Source organism: Tachypleus tridentatus, chromosome 2 (assembly GCF_004210375.1).
Source record: "Tachypleus tridentatus isolate NWPU-2018 chromosome 2, ASM421037v1, whole genome shotgun sequence".
Lineage (NCBI taxonomy): Eukaryota > Metazoa > Arthropoda > Merostomata > Xiphosura > Limulidae > Tachypleus > Tachypleus tridentatus.
In genome coordinates this window covers 27,914,104-27,934,985 of record NC_134826.1, presented here as the reverse complement: position 1 = coordinate 27,934,985, position 20,882 = coordinate 27,914,104, and the positions used below count along the sequence as shown (strand labels likewise).

General features: G+C 33.3%; 1 protein-coding gene across 6 annotated transcripts in view; it reads right to left on the bottom strand.

The window, feature by feature from the left end:
• Positions 1 to 20,882, bottom strand: part of LOC143239908 (uncharacterized) — a 62,871-nt gene that overhangs the window by 23,596 nt on the left and 18,393 nt on the right. The gene's annotated exons all lie outside the window — the stretch shown is intronic.

The window sequence follows — 20,882 nt, the reverse complement described above, 5'->3', positions numbered from 1 at the left end:
AACTAAGATTACTTCAATGAAAAAAAAAAAAGTTATAGCAATGGGATGGAACAAATCACAGTTAGTACCTTGGGTAACATATGAATTGGAAAAAGAACTAAATGTTACACTTATAGCTTCCGAGGTTTATAGTATACCAGCTGTAGCAAACCAACAATATATACTGTCTCTTGGTGTGTAGGTTTATAAACATTAAGGTGAGGTTCCAGAAATTTCAGTTGGCCCAGCAATATGCTAGTGCTTTTGTAAAACATATATTGTTGGTTCTTATGCTTGACACTCTTCTACAAATTTAAGAAATACATAGGAATTTTGCAATATACATTTAATAGTATAAGTTACATATATATTTAACTGAAACAAACATAGATAATAAAATACACATATAGTAAGAAATCCATCACAGCTTGAAAAGAAACAGAAAGAACAAAAAGAAAACAATATTTATTTAAAGACAAAAACACAGTCTGCAACTTGCGTTATGGATAATGGATGATTTCTTTCACTGAATTTCTTCTCTTAACTAATTCACTTAAAATCTCATGCATGAATGTTTAAATCTAACAATTCTCGCATAACTAGAAACATCAGAATTTAACCATAGTAACTTGTGCTACTTATATGACAGGTCTTTCTTTATTAACATAATAGATGACATAACATAAAGATTTCATTTTGCCTACCACTGAAGAACACTTCTGTTGATACTCTTGCACAATGTTTAGAATCACTATGGTATCCATTGGCAAAACAGATATTATCTATACAGAATGAAGCTTTTGACAGCTTGAATTTAGACAATTACTTTGTGGTCCACGAATTGTTCATAAACTATACTGATTCAAAATAAACAAAAAATGTTGGTAATTTCTACAATGAAATATAAAGAAAGAAAAACACAGTAACATGTCTGAATACTACAGATAAACATGTATAAAATAAGTTGTAAGTTGTATCGTGCTTGAGCTTTCACCGAGTGCAGAACAGTTACAGATTTTAAGCACCATTTTACCAGAGTATGTCAAAATAATTGTACAGAGTCCAAGGTTATACCAAAAATAAAATTAAATGTATTAACCACAAAATTAAAGCAAAACAAATCTTAAAAAACATTAAGAATAACTTGAAATAAATAATAACTCTTTTTTGGTGCTTCCTGTTGTATTTCTGTTGACATGAGACATTAAATGTTAGATGTTTAATTCATAGGAAGTTACAAATATTGAAGAGGTAGTATCATTTAGGCTGGTTCCAAGTATCTAACATGTAGTGTCCTTTATCCGTTAGAGAAACTAGTCTAAAATGATACCTTTTTTATATTCCAATGTTCGTAACATTATAGATATTTTTTAACTTTGAAAACTACACATTATGAAGTGGCAGATATGTGCCATTGTGTAATAGAGCATTTTTATCAAAAGGATTGTTGACATATACAGAATTACCTAATAGAAATAAAACACTAGTTATACTGTTATTTTTGCAAGGCCTTTTGATGATTCTTTATGTTAATTTATGACTAAAAATTATAATAGTTTAAGAGACTGTTGTGATGAAATTTTTAACTGTGCTAAGCAGTATACTGATTGTCTAATTAACCAGCTACAGACACAACATACTTCAATGTAATAAAAAGTGAAAGATTAAACATGTAAAAAATAAGTTACTGCATCATCTGAAACATTACCAATAATACACAAACTGGTTTTTGTTCAAAGAGATAGACTAGTCATCATACTAATTCTACTAAGAAACAGGAAATTGTTAGATAAAAATATTAGCAAGGAAACTGTTTTATGTATCATAGTTCTAGGGTCTTTAAGGAATTGGCTTATAACTTTACAGTGATGAAACAATGTACAGAATTATCAAAGAACATGTGGGTCTGGAACAGCAAGATGGTTACGGTGCTTGATCTGAGGTTGTACATTCAAATCCCCGTCCAATCAAAATATGCTTGCTCTGTTAAGAATAATGCATAGTGAACACTTCTCTAATGCTAGGTCAGTACGACAATCCTACACACCCAATAACAGTATTGTAATCATTCATGCATTTTTACCAATTAACTTACTAGGATTGTATTTACATATATACCTTAATAACACACTTGTAATACATTAATCTAATGATATATTGTAATATCTAGCTACAGGTGACTTACTTATTATAGTTAATGTAGTTGTTTAATGGGGATAGGTATTTAGGTACTGTTCCATAATCTGTAAAATATTTCATAATTTTAGTTAGGAGGCTATTTTTATACAGATTTTTTATGGAAATACTTCCTTATCACATTTTGGAGTCTGTCAGATATGTAATGCATGTTTGAATGTTTATGTAGAAATGTGGCTGATGTACTTCTTGGTATACTGTAAGTAGCAGTTGGTATTGTATTTTGAATAGTGTGAATTTTATTTATTGTCTTTTGTGACATTAGGTCATTTCATGTAACATGGCCAACTTTCACTTAGTTGAAAAGTTACTACAATTAGGATAAGTTTGATACACAAATTTGACTGTATGCTATTAAGAGTGCTGTGCTTTTCATATGTCTGTCATGTCAAGTTGTATTATAATTGTTTTTTGTATTTCTTTGGAACCCTATACAAGATGATGTCCTCAAAAGAATTGAGACTACATATTCAAATTTGGAAAAAAATGCTGCCAAGGCCACTAAAAACGTCAATTTGGCATCTGTACAAGGGACTACTTCTCAAGACTATTTGGCATTGGTTTCAGAAATTGTGTTCTGGTGATATGAACCTCAAGAATGAACCCTGAGGAATGCCTCATTTTGTTGTGAATACCAAGGAAATTACTTATTACTCTTTTCTGTAACCAGGTGAAACAATTACAGCATGATCTTATTGCAAAAAAATGATAAATTGCATCAAAAATTAACCACCAAACAGTTATCATTGGTGAACAGGCATGAACAGACTCAGCTGCAAGATAATGCCAGACTCCATATCTCACAAATCACCATTTCAAAACTGAGAGAACTGAAGTATGTCTTTTCTGACATTCTGAGCTGTTTTTTCCAGAACAAAATATTTCCGAAATCAGGAGATTAATGTCAAAGCCTTTGAAGAGTTTATTGTATCCAAAACAATAGTTTTATATATAGAGATGGGATATTTTCATTAGTATCCTGCTGGAAGAAAACCATTGCAGCAAATGAAGCATATTTTGATTAATAAAATTGCTTTTTGTTAGAAATATGGTGTTTTAATTTTTACCTATACAATGTGCCATTTCAAATGAAACTAACTAATATAATACCAGGCTGGAGATGCATATTCCATAACTAGTCTGATATATGTTGTGTATGTGTTGAGAATGTTTTTAGGTGATTTGCCTCTCATCCTTATATGTTTTACCAGTTTAGTTTGGATTCATATGTAATCTCAGGAATTCTGCTGATATGGCTTTCTGGAGCCAACCTCCTTATAGGTATAGTGGTCATGGTTTTGATAAACTTATTTTAAATCTACATTTTTGGCAGTTTTTCTGTATTTTATTTAGTTATGGTTGATGTTGGTTGGCTTTTCAACATTACCACATCATCTGTGAATTAAGAGGCAAACCCTTCATTTGGGTCATTTAATGATATGTCACTAATGTACACAATGAAAAGTACTGGGCTAACTACCCCTCACTGTGGGATTCCAGCCTCAGGAATAAAATACTTCAAGTAGGTTTCCTTTCATTAATCCTACATTATCTGTCTTCCACATGGTAGCTTCAATTCATTTATGCAGAACATAAGACCATTATGTCAGACAGTGTCAAATGCTTTCTCAATATCAAAAAAGCAAATGACAGTGTTTTCTGTTTATTACTGTTTCTGTTAATTTTACTAGATGATCCACTATTTGTCTAGATTTTCAAAATTAATTTTGTATTTCTAGTAATTAGTCTGTTATTTCCAAATATACAGTTAATTAGTTAAATTACTGCAGCTGGTTAGGCTGCTCAGGTATTAACTATGTGTTTTTTTTTTTTGGCCACGGGTACCACATTTTCTTCAGGATGTTTTTAAAACTTAACTGAAACGTTATATACAACACTCACTAGGCAGCATCACAAGCTATATATATTTACAGAACTAAACTCATTAGTAAGGCTAATCAAAAGGCAACAACAACAAAACTGGAACCTATTCTGCTATAGACAGGTCAAAATCAAACCCCAATCTTTCCTGGTATAAATTCAAGATCTGCACAACACTACAAATGCCTTCAACATAACTTACAATAATTACACAGCACACTCTGACAAGGAAAAGACCAAACTGTTCACTCACTCATATCTCAGAACAGCTGGTATGTGTATTAACACTTTTATTGACAAGGAGAGAAAATGTTTTGACCATCCTAGGTCATCTTCTCTCCTTATCAATAAGTGTTAATACCCATACCAGCTGTTCTGAGATATATTTTTATCTCAAGTGGGTTTCTTGACATCAAAAATTGTTCACTCACTTCTACACTGACATTTTCACCACATCCAATCACTCTATTTTTCACAGCCAACATTTTAATGCTCTCAATAATTACATTAACACTACTCACATCATATGCAACCCTTCATTCCTAGCAGACCTATCCATGTTACACTAACACTGCAACTACAATACATACAGAAATAAAATTATCCTTAAAAGCCTCAAATGTACAGCCCCAGGTAAAGATGGGATCAACAACACAAAAATCAAAAACTTCTGACAATATACTTAAACAACTATCCTCCTCATATAACATATCCTTATTTTCCAGGTAATATGGAAGTCCATGGTAAAGATTTGAACCTCAGCCAACCACACAGTTATTGATCTAAAACCTGTGAAATACCTTAGGAAAACTTACACCTAGAAGTTACCACATTCCTTAGAAACCAACAACATTCTTAATAATAACCAAAACACAAGTAAAAAGCACAGACAGACAATTAACTACCTAGTAAGATTAGTTACAACTATACACCAAGGGTTCAATTGTAGCCATTTCCCAGTTTTAGCCTTTCTGGATGTAAAACAGGCATTCAACACTGTCTGGCATAATGCCCTAAAATATAAACTATTTAATAATAGAATTCCTATTCCACCCATGAGATGTCTTCCTTGCTTTATCATCCACAGAACTGCTAAAGTTGTGGTTAACAACTGCACATTCAATTCATTTCCACTAAAAGTAGAAATCCCCCAAAGCTCTGTATTCAGCTCAATAATCTATATTCTCTTTGTAAATGACATGCTGCTTCTGCAGCTATCACATACACTCAATCTCTCAGTATGCTGATGACACTGAGCTCAGGAGCACTTCACAAGACCCACTCACTGCCTCATCCAAAGTTCAAGATACATCATTATAACTAACATCCTCAAAAAGATAAGTACAAGGTTGATTCTCTTTCATGCAATCATGGTTTAAACAAAGAATGGAATAGCCACTCCATCATTAAAACCTACAAAGCCGACTCTAAACTTTCTTATAAATATGGATACCCCATTACATGTGACATGCTCAACATAATACATAAATAGATCCAACAGCAACAGGCCACCATAATCAAAACATCATTCTGTATCCCCAAATACACCCCACAATTCTACATCAATAACTTCAATGATTTACCTGTAATCAAAGACCACATTCATACTTTAGCCCTAAAATGTTACAGCAAAGCTCAAAACAGAAAAAAAGTAACTTTCCAATCCTATCTGCCACGCCTACTATATGACAAACATGCATCTCTCTGTTTAACTATATCAACAGTGTATAATGTACTAACCTATCCTTTTATTACTTTCTAGCCTCACATTTTGGACACAGGTCAGGTAGATTATTTGATGATTGAGATGTACAAAATATCCTCCAGGAAGCAACTACAATACATGTCGAAACCACAGCCAAGGGAACGGACTTTGAGAAATCAAACCTGATTTCTCCAAGCCCGTTCCCTTGTCTGTGGTTTCGCTTAAAATTTCACAAAGCAGAGGTTATTCCATTTAGCCCCTCTGAAAAGGGTCATTAATCAAGTAAGTCCATAAGACCAATCATTATGACTAATCAGTCATAGTTTTTTATCATAATTTTACAAAATATCCTTAACTTCAATATAATTTATTGTATGCAAACTCATAATACAAAATCATGTTGACTCTATCTGTACCTCCCTTGATGACATCTATGCTATCAATGAATTCCATACCTACTACTGAACAAAGGTCTTTCCTGGTGCATTTGTGTTCGCATCTTCTTAACTTCGTGCACACATTAAAACTTCTCTCCAAAGTCTTATATTTAAGCCCAGTGACTCTATACAAATTTGTTTGGCAATTAATCTACCAAAAAAAACACAAAAAACTGAGCACCCCAAGTTGTCTTTCGTTCACCCGGAAAATTAATTCTGGGACTTAACAGATTTTCAAAACCTAAATTCTTGACACAAATTTTGATTTGACCTCAAACTTTTAACTTGTGATCTGATGCATAACGAGTTTTCTAACTGAAAGTGAAAGATTAGAATTAAATTGTTTTCTTCCAATACCCAAAATGTATAAACCAGTTTATGTATGAGAAGTACTTTTAATATCTCAGAATTACAAAAACACTTAATATATAAATAGGACTATATTGATATTCAATTAATTACAAATTTAAAATTTGCAGCTAATCAAAGCTGTTATAGGCAACATAATAAATCTGATACTCATCCAAGATAAATTATAACAGGTTACAAGTAAGATTTGGAGGCACTAAATGTAAGTGAAGTGGGATGAAAGGTTGGTAACTACATGAATGCTAAAGGCTGGCTTGAAGGTTTTTTTTTCTTTATTTAATAATTTTAGATTAGTTTAAAGCAGGAGTCTCCAAACCTTTTTGTACAAGGGTTGGAAGGTATATCTTTTCACGCTTCGAGAGCCTGAGGGGTCATCGTAAAATTAAGTAGGGATGCATACATGATCAGAATACATCATTAATTTATTTCTCATAAGGACACATACCAAAAATATTTAAGATGCACAATCGTCTTTTTTTTAGCATTAATGAAAAGCATAAAGCTGGTGCTTTTCTGACAAAATTACATTTAATTGGCATTCAAAGTTAGTGCTCCTTATCATCAAAACAATTGCAAATGCTCATCAGATAAGGCTGATCTGTAACTAATTTCAGATATTTCATCTCTAAAAATGTCTTTTCACAAAAATAGGAAGTGCCAAAAACTGAAATGAATCCATGAGTAAGTTTTTAAAATGAACATATCAATCACTTGAAAGGCATTTACAGAACTCTATCAGTTTCCCTTCTTTGTATTTGTCCTTCAGCACATCACTGGATTCCAGATCAATCACTTCCATTTGTGTTTCGAGTAGCACATCATCAGTAACACAATCAAATGGGTTTTGGAAGATACTTATTTCTATTGTACTCAAGATCAGAAAAATGGTCCTTGAACTGTAGTTTCAGATTAGAAAGGATTTATTGTGCTTGAACTTTTCACAACATAAAGAGTGTGTGAAGTGACTCCTCATCAACTGGAACTCAAAAGGAATTAGTTTGTTCTGAAATGCTTTCACCTTGGTATACCTATTGCAGATAAGAGCATTACATGGTCAAGTCTACAGAGAAAAATAATTTCCAAAGACATTTAATGTTTGTAAGTAATGGTTGAGGGTCATCCTTTTCATTTAGGAAAATTTCAATCTCAGTTCTTAGCTCGAAAAGCATGACATAATCTTCTCACAGTTAATCCATCAAATTGAAGTGTGGTAGGGCTAGTTGGGATACACTGCTTCTATTTCTGCTAATAGTCTTAAATAAGTCCACTTTTTCTGGGCACATTTCTTTGGCTGTTTCAATCATACATAATATAATTAGTTCATCATCAGTAAATGGTTTTCCTTGCTTGGCTAATAGATGAGCCACTCAGAAACTTGCTCTTGTTGCAGTTTCATTCTCAGCTTTCTTCCTCTTAAATACAAACTGTTGTGATGATAAGTTATGTTTCATGGTTTCATATTTGTCTGAATGTAGCTTTCCCGTGAACTGAGAATAGTTTGATAATTGCTTGGTTTCTTAATGTCTACGAATGTTGTATTCTTTTAGCACTGTTATAATTCTCATTGCATATTAAGCACAATGCTTTTTTGCATGATTCAATAACAAAGTTGTTCATACTACCCTGTTTTTCAAAAACACAACATTTAGAATAAGCTTTTCTCTTCTTCTCTTGTCCTGATATAATAACTAGGAATAGCTATGAACTTGAACATAAGGTAAACAGAAGAATTCACTGACACACACAGAGGTACATGGGGTAGGCATGGGAAGAAACACATTGCTTCGGGATGCTGGGATCGATATGTGAGATGATGCAATACTTAGTAATATGATGATTTCCAGCAAATATAAAAGTGCACTGCACACAGATTGGCTTTTGCTGAATTAAGTTTTATTTTTAAATCATTAAAAATGAAAATGACATCATTATATCATTTTACTAATTTAATGAACTGTTGGCAGGCCATATTGCAACTAGATTGGCTTTTGCTTAATTATATCATTAAAAATGAGAATGAGAATGCTGTAAGTGGCTTTTGCTCAATTACATTTTAATTTGTGTTTTCATAATAATAAAAAATTATATTATTACTTTAATAAACTATTGGTGGGCCAGGTAAACTGAAGTTGCAGGCCGTAGTTTGGAGACCCCTGGTTTAAAGGATAGCATGGCTTAGGTGGACCATTAAATTTATTGTTGTCCCCAAACACTGTTATAATATGTATAAGATAATGTATTTTACTTATAATTTGTATAACAATCAATACACGTAGAAATTACACAACAGCATAATGAAAAAAATTAACAAAGTAAAGCTTGAGTCACTCAGGCTACTGAGGAAGTTTCCTGCTTCTAACAAAGAAACTAGCGCTCTAATAAAGGCTAAATTTTAACCACTGAAAGTTCAAGATGTTATAATTTTCAATACTTCAAATTTGCAAGATATAAAGAAAACCCTTTAATTCTACAGGTAATCTATGTAACTAAATCATTTGCACATATGCTGTAAAAAAGTGTGATAGTTTTTTTTTCATTTTAAATAAGTAGACACTTATGTACATCTATTTAATTCATATACAATACTCATATCTATATATACAGTAAAATTTCATCACAAGAGTACTTTATGAAAGCCAATTAAAAGAGCTGCAACTGGCTTTTAAAAACAAAACAAATATTTATTTAATAGTCACAGTTATTTTAATCTAAAATTGAATAAATATACTTATGAACATAATAAATAAACAGCAAAGAGAACAGATTGATACTTACACCTCAATTAGAAAATAAATATGAACCGTCAACTACAGTAAAAAATAAATCATAAAAGACAGTGCTATTATCAGTTATTTTCTGTTAACAATATGTTGATTAATTAACCATGTGCCTTGAGTAAAGATTTTAGCCAAATTAATAAATAATTATAAGTAAACAGCAGAACAGAGTAATAGCAGCACTGTGGTTAGAAAGTAAATATGATGTTCAAGTATAACAAAAAGTTACACAAAAAACAGTGCAGTTGTGAAAAGTATCCATTGTTCAAAGTAACACTTTTCATACTTCTTGTACCCTGAAATTCTGTACATTCAAAAGAAGCAACACAGATGCTAATTGGACATACTGTGTATCTGTGAAGTTAACATTAGTATTTATTATGATTCTGAATTTCTGTATGTACCTTTACAGCACCTAGCAAGATTTTAATAGGCATTACAAGTTCACTGTAAAGAAATATTAAACATTTACTTGCAAATTTCTAATGCTTTTATGGAAATATTGTTTTAATAAGTTAACATATTCTAGTAATCATAATTTAAATCATATATTCAACATACAAAGAAATGATTCAATACCATGATGCAAAAAGTTAGGTCACTCAAGCCACTAAATGAATTAAAAAACACTTTCATCTTACACTTCTCACTTCATTTATGTTAATACCTATAACCTCCTGGATGAATTTCAAGTTTTTCAGTAAAGCTTCATATTCTACATGTTATTTTCTCCAACATAGCATTAAATGTAATTAAAGTGTTAAAATACAGTGAAACAACAACTTGAATGATATATTAAATCAGAAACTGTCAAATATATTCACAATTATTTATCTTAATAACTTCAGCTACTAACCATTCTGTGCATCAGCCTTTACTAGATTTTTATTGCATTTCGAACCATAAAAATAAAATAAGAGCAGATAAAGAGTGATTAGTAGCAAACAATATAGTTATTGTTTCATAAAGTATCATTATACACAAGTTAAAATTTCTTAACCTTGGTAAAGATGAGGTCTCAATAAAAACTTGGAAATTCCGTTTCAGCAGTTCCAGTTATGTGGGCAATAATATTGAACAAAAGAAACTTCAGTGTCAAGCCATTCCTGCTAAACATATTTTTAAACACTGAAATATCTAGAAAGTGATGATAATGATGGCTATGAAGATCGAAAACACATTACATCTTACAGAATTATTGGTAGAAATACTCTGCTTCGTAAAAATGCTGAGGAGGACTTACAAAACCGTATTAAAAATCCAGGTTCTGTTAATTGTCTTTAAGAAGATGAAAATGACAATTTTGAAAGAAGTCCATATCCTGCAAGAAATGTTTTATTTGATGACTGGCAAAAACACGATAGTAAACATAATAATGAAATCAACACAGATGATGATTTTAAATATGAACAATAAAAACAATAATAGAAATGTCAATAATTTAGGAAGGACAGAATATGTAATATTAAATTGAAAAGTCCACTCTATCAAGTAATGTGATTCGGGCACAGGACAGGTAAAACTTTTGGCACCTGTCCTGTGAAAGTGGGTTTTCTCAGGGCATTCCCCGGCCCACATCCAAATCTCAGGCGTTGGGTCTTTAAATATCAGCCAAGGCAACACTATTGCCCAGCCCTGAATTGGTTCATTTTATGTTGATATTTATGTTGGCTTCTGCTTGTCAGGATCTGGCCCGGCTCACTATTTCGGTGCTGCCTTTGTTTCGCTCTTTCTCACCCGTTAATTTTATAATGCCCCATCGCACTTCATCACCTTAAACAAGTAAAAATTAAATACAGGCAAAGTTTCAAGTACAGTTAAATAATCTTTCACATGAGGAGATCAAGAGGAATCAGAGGGAGGGAATTCTTAAAACTTCTCTCTCTCTAAAGTAAACCCCTGCCAAGTTTGTTTGCATTTATCATGTAATGTTGCTACAGAAGTACATGTTGAAAGTTATGGCCGAAAATGTGCTCTCATACAATCTCTGACAATTAATCTTTCAGTATTTCATTATTTCTGAATGTACTATTATAGATGAAACAAAATGTAATTACTCAGTGATGTATATGTATTTTTTCTTGATAAATAGAAAAAACAACAACAGTATTTTTTAACATTAAGACAAATTTCAATTAAGTCTTGGAAAGGTTAATATATGGCATCACAATGAGAGGTAGCTATGTCTGTGAGACCCACTAGTAAAACATATACAGGAGATAGCCTGTGATGTATCGGAGAGGTCATGTTTTTTGTGGAGTAGTCGGGTATCTGTACTGTGCCCACCATGAGTATCAAAAACTGTCTTTCTTGATACTGTAATTCCACAGACACACTGCTGGGGCAGTTTCTAGCAAGACCAGCAATACTGAATATTATCAATAAAGAAAATCAAACTTCTCTGTAAATTACAGCATTTCTTTCAATAACAGATAGCTAAACATTGGGTAAGATGTATAAAATAATGTGCTAAGTGTCTAGCTCCTTACCTGGCACCTACCTCTGCATGGTTATGTACATCACTTAACACTGCTGAAATTTCTCATTTCAATGATATAAAAACCTTATACCATGTGTCATCCCTTGACAATATTTTCAAAGTTTTAATTTTGAATATTTCCTTGCTTTCTATTACACATCTTTTCTCTAACTACTATTAAAACTTAGTTTCTTTTATAATTTTTCCCTTTGTACTGCTCTATTCTTCAGTAAGGTTGTAGTTTCATGGCTATGATCTGCAACTTTATCCTTCAGTAAGGTTGTAGAATCATGGCTATGATCTGCAACTTTATTCTTCAGTAAGGTTGTAGAATCATGGCTATGATCTGCAACTTTATCCTTCAGTAAGGTTGTAGTTTCATGGCTATGATCTGCAACTTTATTCTTCAGTAAGGTTGTAGAATCATGGCTATGATCTGCAACTTTATTCTTCAGTAAGGTTGTAGAATCATGGCTATGATCTGCAACTTTATTCTTCAGTAAGGTTGTAGAATCATGGCTATGATCTGCAACTTTATTCTTCAGTAAGGTTGTAGAATCATGGCTATGATGATCATGCTATGATCTGCAACTTTATTCTTCAGTAAGGTTGTAGAATCATGGCTATGATCTGCAACTTTATTCTTCAGTAAGGTTGTAGAATCATGGCTATGATCTGCAACTTTATTCTTCAGTAAGGTTGTAGAATCATGGCTATGATCTGCAACTTTATTCTTCAGTAAGGTTGTAGAATCATGGCTATGATCTGCAACTTTATTCTTCAGTAAGGTTGTAGAATCATGGCTATGATCTGCAACTTTATTCTTCAGTAAGGTTGTAGAATCATGGCTATGATCTGCAACTTTATTCTTCAGTAAGGTTGTAGAATCATGGCTATGATCTGCAACTTTATTCTTCAGTAAGGTTGTAGAATCATGGCTATGATCTGCAACTTTATTCTTCAGTAAGGTTGTAGAATCATGGCTATGATCTGCAACTTTATTCTTCAGTAAGGTTGTAGAATCATGGCTATGATCTGCAACTTTATTCTTCAGTAAGGTTGTAGAATCATGGCTATGATCTGCAACTTTATTCTTCAGTAAGGTTGTAGAATCATGGCTATGATCTGCAACTTTATTGTTCAGTATGATCTGCAACTTTATTCTTCAGTAAGGTTGTAGAATCATGGCTATGATCTGCAACTTTATTCTTCAGTAAGGTTGTAGAATCATGGCTATGATCTGCAACTTTATTCTTCAGTAAGGTTGTAGAATCATGGCTATGATCTGCAACTTTATTCTTCAGTAAGGTTGTAGAATCATGGCTATGATCTGCAACTTTATTCTTCAGTAAGGTTGTAGAATCATGGCTATGATCTGCAACTTTATTCTTCAGTAAGGTTGTAGAATCATGGCTATGATCTGCAACTTTATTCTTCAGTAAGGTTGTAGAATCATGGCTATGATCTGCAACTTTATTCTTCAGTAAGGTTGTAGAATCATGGCTATGATCTGCAACTTTATTCTTCAGTAAGGTTGTAGAATCATGGCTATGATCTGCAACTTTATTCTTCAGTAAGGTTGTAGAATCATGGCTGATCTGCAACTTTATTCTTCAGTAAGGTTGTAGAATCATGGCTATGATCTGCAACTTTATTCTTCAGTAAGGTTGTAGAATCATGGCTATGATCTGCAACTTTATTCTTCAGTAAGGTTGTAGAATCATGGCTATGATCTGCAACTTTATTCTTCAGTAAGGTTGTAGAATCATGGCTATGATCTGCAACTTTATTCTTCAGTAAGGTTGTAGAATCATGGCTATGATCTGCAACTTTATTCTTCAGTAAGGTTGTAGAATCATGGCTATGATCTGCAACTTTATTCTTCAGTAAGGTTGTAGAATCATGGCTATGATCTGCAACTTTATTTCAGTAAGGTTGTAGAATCATGGCTATGATCTGCAACTTTATTCTTCAGTAAGGTTGTAGAATCATGTATGATCTGGTGTAGAATCATGGCTATGATCTGCAACTTTATTCTTCAGTAAGGTTGTAGAATCATGGCTATGATCTGCAACTTTATTCTTCAGTAAGGTTGTAGAATCATGGCTATGATCTGCAACTTTATTCTTCAGTAAGGTTGTAGAATCATGGCTATGATCTGCAACTTTATTCTTCAGTAAGGTTGTAGAATCATGGCTATGATCTGCAACTTTATTCTTCAGTAAGGTTGTAGAATCATGGCTATGATCTGCAACTTTATTCTTCAGTAAGGTTGTAGAATCATGGCTATGATCTGCAACTTTATTCTTCAGTAAGGTTGTAGAATCATGGCTATGATCTGCAACTTTATTCTTCAGTAAGGTTGTAGAATCATGGCTATGATCTGCAACTTTATTCTTCAGTAAGGTTGTAGAATCATGGCTATGATCTGCAACTTTATTCTTCAGTAAGGTTGTAGAGAATCATGGCTATGATCTGCAACTTTATTCTTCAGTAAGGTTGTAGAATCTTTATCTGCTTCAGTAAGGTTGTAGAATCATGGCTATGATCTGCAACTTTATTCTTCAGTAAGGTTGTAGAATCATGGCTATGATCTGCAACTTTATTCTTCAGTAAGGTTGATCTGCAACTTTATTCTTCAGTAATCATGGCTATGATCTGCAACTTTATTCTTCAGTAAGGTTGTAGAATCATGGCTATGATCTGCAACTTTATTCTTCAGTAGAATCATGGCTTGATCTGCAACTTTATTCTTCAGTAATCATGGCTATGATCTGCAACTTTATTCTTCAGTAAGGTTGTAGAATCATGGCTATGATCTGCAACTTTATTCTTCAGTAAGGTTGTAGAATCATGGCTATGATCTGCAACTTTATTCTTCAGTAAGGTTGTAGAATCATGGCTATGATCTGCAACTTTATTCTTCAGTAAGGTTGTAGAATCATGGCTATGATCTGCAACTTTATTCTTCAGTAAGGTTGTAGAATCATGGCTATGATCTGCAACTTTATTCTTCAGTAAGGTTGTAGAATCATGGCTATGATCTGCAACTTTATTCTTCAGTAAGGTTGTAGAATCATGGCTATGATCTGCAACTTTATTCTTCAGTAAGGTTGTAGAATCATGGCTATGATCTGCAACTTTATTCTTCAGTAAGGTTGTAGAATCATGGCTATGATCTGCAACTTTATTCTTCAGTAAGGTTGTAGAATCATGGCTATGATCTGCAACTTTATTCTTCAGTAAGGTTGTAGAATCATGGCTATGATCTGCAACTTTATTCTTCAGTAAGGTTGTAGAATCATGGCTATGATCTGCAACTTTATTCTTCAGTAAGGTTGTAGAATCATGGCTATGATCTGCAACTTTATTCTTCAGTAAGGTTGTAGAATCATGGCTATGATCTGCAACTTTATTCTTCAGTAAGGTTGTAGAATCATGGCTATGATCTGCAACTTTATTTCTTCAGTAAGGTTGTAGAATCATGGCTATGATCTGCAACTTTATTCTTCAGTAAGGTTGTAGAATCATGGCTATGATCTGCAACTTTATCCTTCAGTAAGGTTGTAGAATCATGGCTATGATCTGCAACTTTATTCTTCAGTAAGGTTGTAGAATCATGGCTATGATCTGCAACTTTATCCTTCAGTAAGGTTGTAGAATCATGGCATGGCTATGATCTGCAACTTTATTCTTCAGTAAGGTTGTAGAATCATGGCTATGATCTGCAACTTTATTCTTCAGTAAGGTTGTAGAATCATGGCTATGATCTGCAACTTTATTCTTCAGTAAGGTTGTAGAATCATGGCTATGATCTGCAACTTTATCCTTCAGTAAGGTTGTAGAATCATGGCTATGATCTGCAACTTTATCCTTCAGTAAGGTTGTAGAATCATGGCTATGATCTGCAACTTTATTCTTCAGTAAGGTTGTAGAATCATGGCTATGATCTGCAACTTTATTCTTCAGTAAGGTTGTAGAATCATGGCTATGATCTGCAACTTTATTCTTCAGTAAGGCTGTAGAATCATGATCTGCAACTTTATTCTTCAGTAAGGTTGTAGACATGGCTATGATCTGCAACTTTATCCTTCAGTAAGGTTGTAGAATCATGGCTATGATCTGCAACTTTATTCTTCAGTAAGGTTGTAGAATCATGGCTATGATCAGTAAGGTTGTAGAATCATGGCTATGATCTGCAACTTTATTCTTCAGTAAGGTTGTAGAATCATGGCTATGATCTGCAACTTTATCCTTCAGTAAGGTTGTAGAATCATGGCTATGATCTGCAACTTTATTCTTCAGTAAGGTTGTAGAATCATGGCTATGATCTGCAACTTTATTCTTCAGTAAGGTTGTAGAATCATGGCTATGATCTGCAACTTTATTCTTCAGTAAGGTTGTAGAATCATGGCTATGATCTGCAACTTTATTCTTCAGTAAGGTTGTAGAATCATGGCTATGATCTGCAACTTTATTCTTCAGTAAGGTTGTAGAATCATGGCTATGATCTGCAACTTTATCTGCAACTTCAGTAAGGAATTGTAGAATCATGGCTATGATCTGCAACTTTATTCTTCAGTAAGGTTGTAGAATCATGGCTATGATCTGCAACTTTATTCTTCAGTAAGGTTGTAGAATCATGGCTATGATCTGCAACTTTATTCTTCAGTAAGGTTGTAGAATCATGGCTATGATCTGCAACTTTATTCTTCAGTAAGGTTGTAGAATCATGGCTATGATCTGCAACTTTATTCCTTCAGTAAGTAGTTCATGGCTATGATCTGCAACTTTATTCTTCAGTAAGGTTGTAGAATCATGGCTATGATCTGCAACTTTATTCTTCAGTAAGGTTGTAGAATCATGGCTATGATCTGCAACTTTATCCTTCAGTAAGGTTGTAGAATCATGGCTATGATCTGCAACTTTATTCTTCAGTAAGGTTGTAGAATCATGGCTATGATCTGCAACTTTATTCTTCAGTAAGGTTGTAGAATCATGGCTATGATCTGCAACTTTATTCTTCAGTAAGGTTGTAGAATCATGGCTATGATCTGCAACTTTATTCTTCAGTAAGGTTGTAGAATCATGGCTATGATCTGCAACTTTATTCTTCAGTAAGGTTGTAGAATCATGGCTATGATCTGCAACTTTATTCTTCAGTAAGGTTGTAGAATCATGGCTATGATCTGCAACTTTATTCTTCAGTAAGGTTGTAGAATCATGGCTATGATCTGCAACTTTATTCTTCAGTAAGGTTGTAGAATCATGGCTATGATCTGCAACTTTATTCTTCAGTAAGGTTGTAGAATCATGGCTATGATCTGCAACTTTATTCTTCAGTAAGGTTGTAGAATCATGGCTATGATCTGCAACTTTATTCTTCAGTAAGGTTGTAGAATCATGGCTATGATCTGCAACTTTATTCTTCAGTAAGGTTGTAGAATCATGGCTATGATCTGCAACTTTATTCTTCAGTAAGGTTGTAGAATCATGGCTATGATCTGCAACTTTATTCTTCAGTAAGGTTGTAGAATCATGGCTATGATCTGCAACTTTATTCTTCAGTAAGGTTGTAGAATCATGGCTATGATCTGCAACTTTATTCTTCAGTAAGGTTGTAGAATCATGGCTATGATCTGCAACTTTATTCTTCAGTAAGGTTGTAGAATCATGGCTATGATCTGCAACTTTATTCTTCAGTAAGGTTGTAGAATCATGGCTATGATCTGCAACTTTATTCTTCAGTAAGGTTGTAGAATCATGGCTATGATCTGCAACTTTATTCTTCAGTGGAGGTTGTAGAGGGCTATGATCTGCAACTTTATTCTTCAGTAAGGTTGTAGAATCATGGCTATGATCTGCAACTTTATTCTTCAGTAAGGTTGTAGAATCATGGCTATGATCTGCAACTTTATTCTTCAGTAAGGTTGTAGAATCATGGCTATGATCTGGCAACTTTATTCTTCAGTAAGGTTGTAGAATCATGGCTATGATCTGCAACTTTATTCTTCAGTAAGGTTGTAGAATCATGGCTATGATCTGCAACTTTATTCTGCAATGATCTGCAACTTTATTCTTCAGTAAGGTTGTAGAATCATGGCTATGATCTGCAACTTTATTCTTCAGTAAGGTTGTAGAATCATGGCTATGATCTGCAACTTTATTCTTCAGTAAGGTTGTAGAATCATGGCTATGATCTGCAACTTTATTCTTCAGTAAGGTTGTAGAATCATGGCTATGATCTGCAACTTTATTCTTCAGTAAGGTTGTAGAATCATGGCTATGATCTGCAACTTTATTCTTCAGTAAGGTTGTAGAATCATGGCTATGATCTGCAACTTATGATCTGCAACTTTATTCAGTAAGGTTGTAGAATCATGGCTATGATCTGCAACTTTATTCTTCAGTAAGGTTGTAGAATCATGGCTATGATCTGCAACTTTATTCTTCAGTAAGGTTGTAGAATCATGGCTATGATCTGCAACTTTATTCTTCAGTAAGGTTGTAGAATCATGGCTATGATCTGCAACTTTATTCTTCAGTAAGGTTGTAGAATCATGGCTATGATCTGCAACTTTATTCTTCAGTAAGGTTGTAGAATCATGGCTATGATCTGCAACTTTATTCTTCAGTAAGGTTGTAGAATCATGGCTATGATCTGCAACTTTGCAGTAAGGTTGTAGAATCATGGCTATGATCTGCAACTTTATTCTTCAGTCAGTAAGGTTGTAGAATCATGGCTATGATCTGCAACTTTATTCTTCAGTAAGGTTGTAGAATCATGGCTATGATCTGCAACTTTATTCTTCAGTAAGGTTGTAGAATCATGGCTATGATCTGCAACTTTATTCTTCAGTAAGGTTGTAGAATCATGGCTATGATCTGCAACTTTATTCCTTCAGTAAGGTTGTAGAATCATGGCTATGATCTGCAACTTTATTCTTCAGTAAGGTTGTAGAATCATGGCTATGATCTGCAACTTTATTCTTCAGTAAGGTTGTAGAATCATGGCTATGATCTGCAACTTTATCCTTCAGTAAGGTTGTAGAATCATGGCTATGATCTGCAACTTTATTCTTCAGTAAGGTTGTAGAATCATGGCTATGATCTGCAACTTTATCCTTCAGTAAGGTTGTAGAATCATGGCTATGATCTGCAACTTTATTCTTCAGTAAGGTTGTAGAATCATGGCTATGATCTGCAACTTTATTCTTCAGTAAGGTTGTAGAATCATGGCTATGATCTGCAACTTTATTCTTCAGTAAGGTTGTAATCATGGCTATGATCATGGCTATGATCTGCAACTTTATCCAGTTCAGTAAGGTTGTAGAATCATGGCTATGATCTGCAACTTTATTCTTCAGTAAGGTTGTAGAATCATGGCTATGATCTGCAACTTATTCTTCAGTAAGGTTGTAGAATCATGGCTATGATCTGCAACTTTATTCTTCAGTAAGGTTGTAGAATCATGGCTATGATCTGCAACTTTATTCTTCAGTAAGGTTGTAGAATCATGGCTATGATCTGCAACTTTATTCTTCAGTAAGGTTGTAGAATCATGGCTATGATCTGCAACTTTATTCTTCAGTAAGGTTGTAGAATCATGGCTATGATCTGCAACTTTATCCTTCAGTAAGGTTGTAGAATCATGGCTATGATCTGCAACTTTATCCTTCAGTAAGGTTGTAGAATCATGGCTATGATCTGCAGTGCTCTTTTTTTCTTTTCTGTTACAAGACACTGTCACATGTATTTCAAGCTTTATTTTAATATAATCCTGTTTTTCCAAAAGTCAACCTTGGAAATTTTTAAGGAAGAGAAAAATCAAAATGTATTTATCTCAAGTTAAGTAGCAGAATGTATTTCTACAACTACAATGTTTACTACTATCTGGTGTGTATCATCAGTAAGCACAGTACTATAATAGTTGGGATGGGCTGAGGAAGAAATTGCTGCCACATTCAATATATTACTACATACTTCCTACAAATAACTGTTAAAGTTGAGTTATATCCTTATCTGGTTTCCTATTTCTCATTATCGAGTGGTTCACAACTTGTATAACAGCAACATAATTCTGTTTTTCTACCATATGCATTATTTGCAGAAAATTAATAAAAATACTACTACTTGGCTATTAGTTCAATTAAAACAACTGGCAAAATTTAAATATGACATAGGGATAGAAATGTGAAAAAATCACAGAAAAAAGGTAATAATGAATACACAAAGCCACATAAGAAATCCTTACATAAATAGCCAGCACTGAGTCAATCTTACCAGCTTATGATTTTTAGCCACTATAAGACTGTATAGCACTGTTCCATTTAAATATTTTTATTGAAATGTAAATTTGTGTAACTGACAGGAATTCAACACTCAGTTCTAGATAAAAGTTATTATTTAAAAAATTGTGCTACTTATGCAGTGATTTTTGTAGTTTTATATAATCATCTCTACCTTGTTCCTATGTTGTTTTTTTTACATTTGTATTTTATTACTTGTATATATTAAAATTTAAAAACATTGATTTTATCTTATAAACAAAGTTCTCAATGGTTTCTCTTCTTCCCTTCACACACACAGTTTACACACACTATTGAATACGGTAGACACCGATTATTCTGACTAATCGGGACAAAATTAAATAGTTAGCCCACAGGATCACCTACAAAAGTTGTAATATTTTCAAAATGAGACCCAAAATTCAAGTGCTTTCAAACAGTTGACTAATCTTCTTCAGGAGTAGAATGGTCAACTATTTGAAAGCACTCAAGTTTTGGGTCTCATTTTGAAAATAATTGGGACCAAAAGCAGTCCAGATAATCAAAATTTCAGATTGTTAGACATTATTGAAAAATTATATCTTGACCATATATTTTACAGTTTGGTCAACTATTTGAAAACAGCTGAGGTTTGGGTCTCATTTTGAAAATAACTGGGACTAAGGTAGCCCAGATAATTGAAAATTTGGACTGTTAGACATTATTGAAAAATTGAACACATATTTTACAGTATTTCTCTGCAGCTTTTTATCAGATTCACTTTTTTTAACT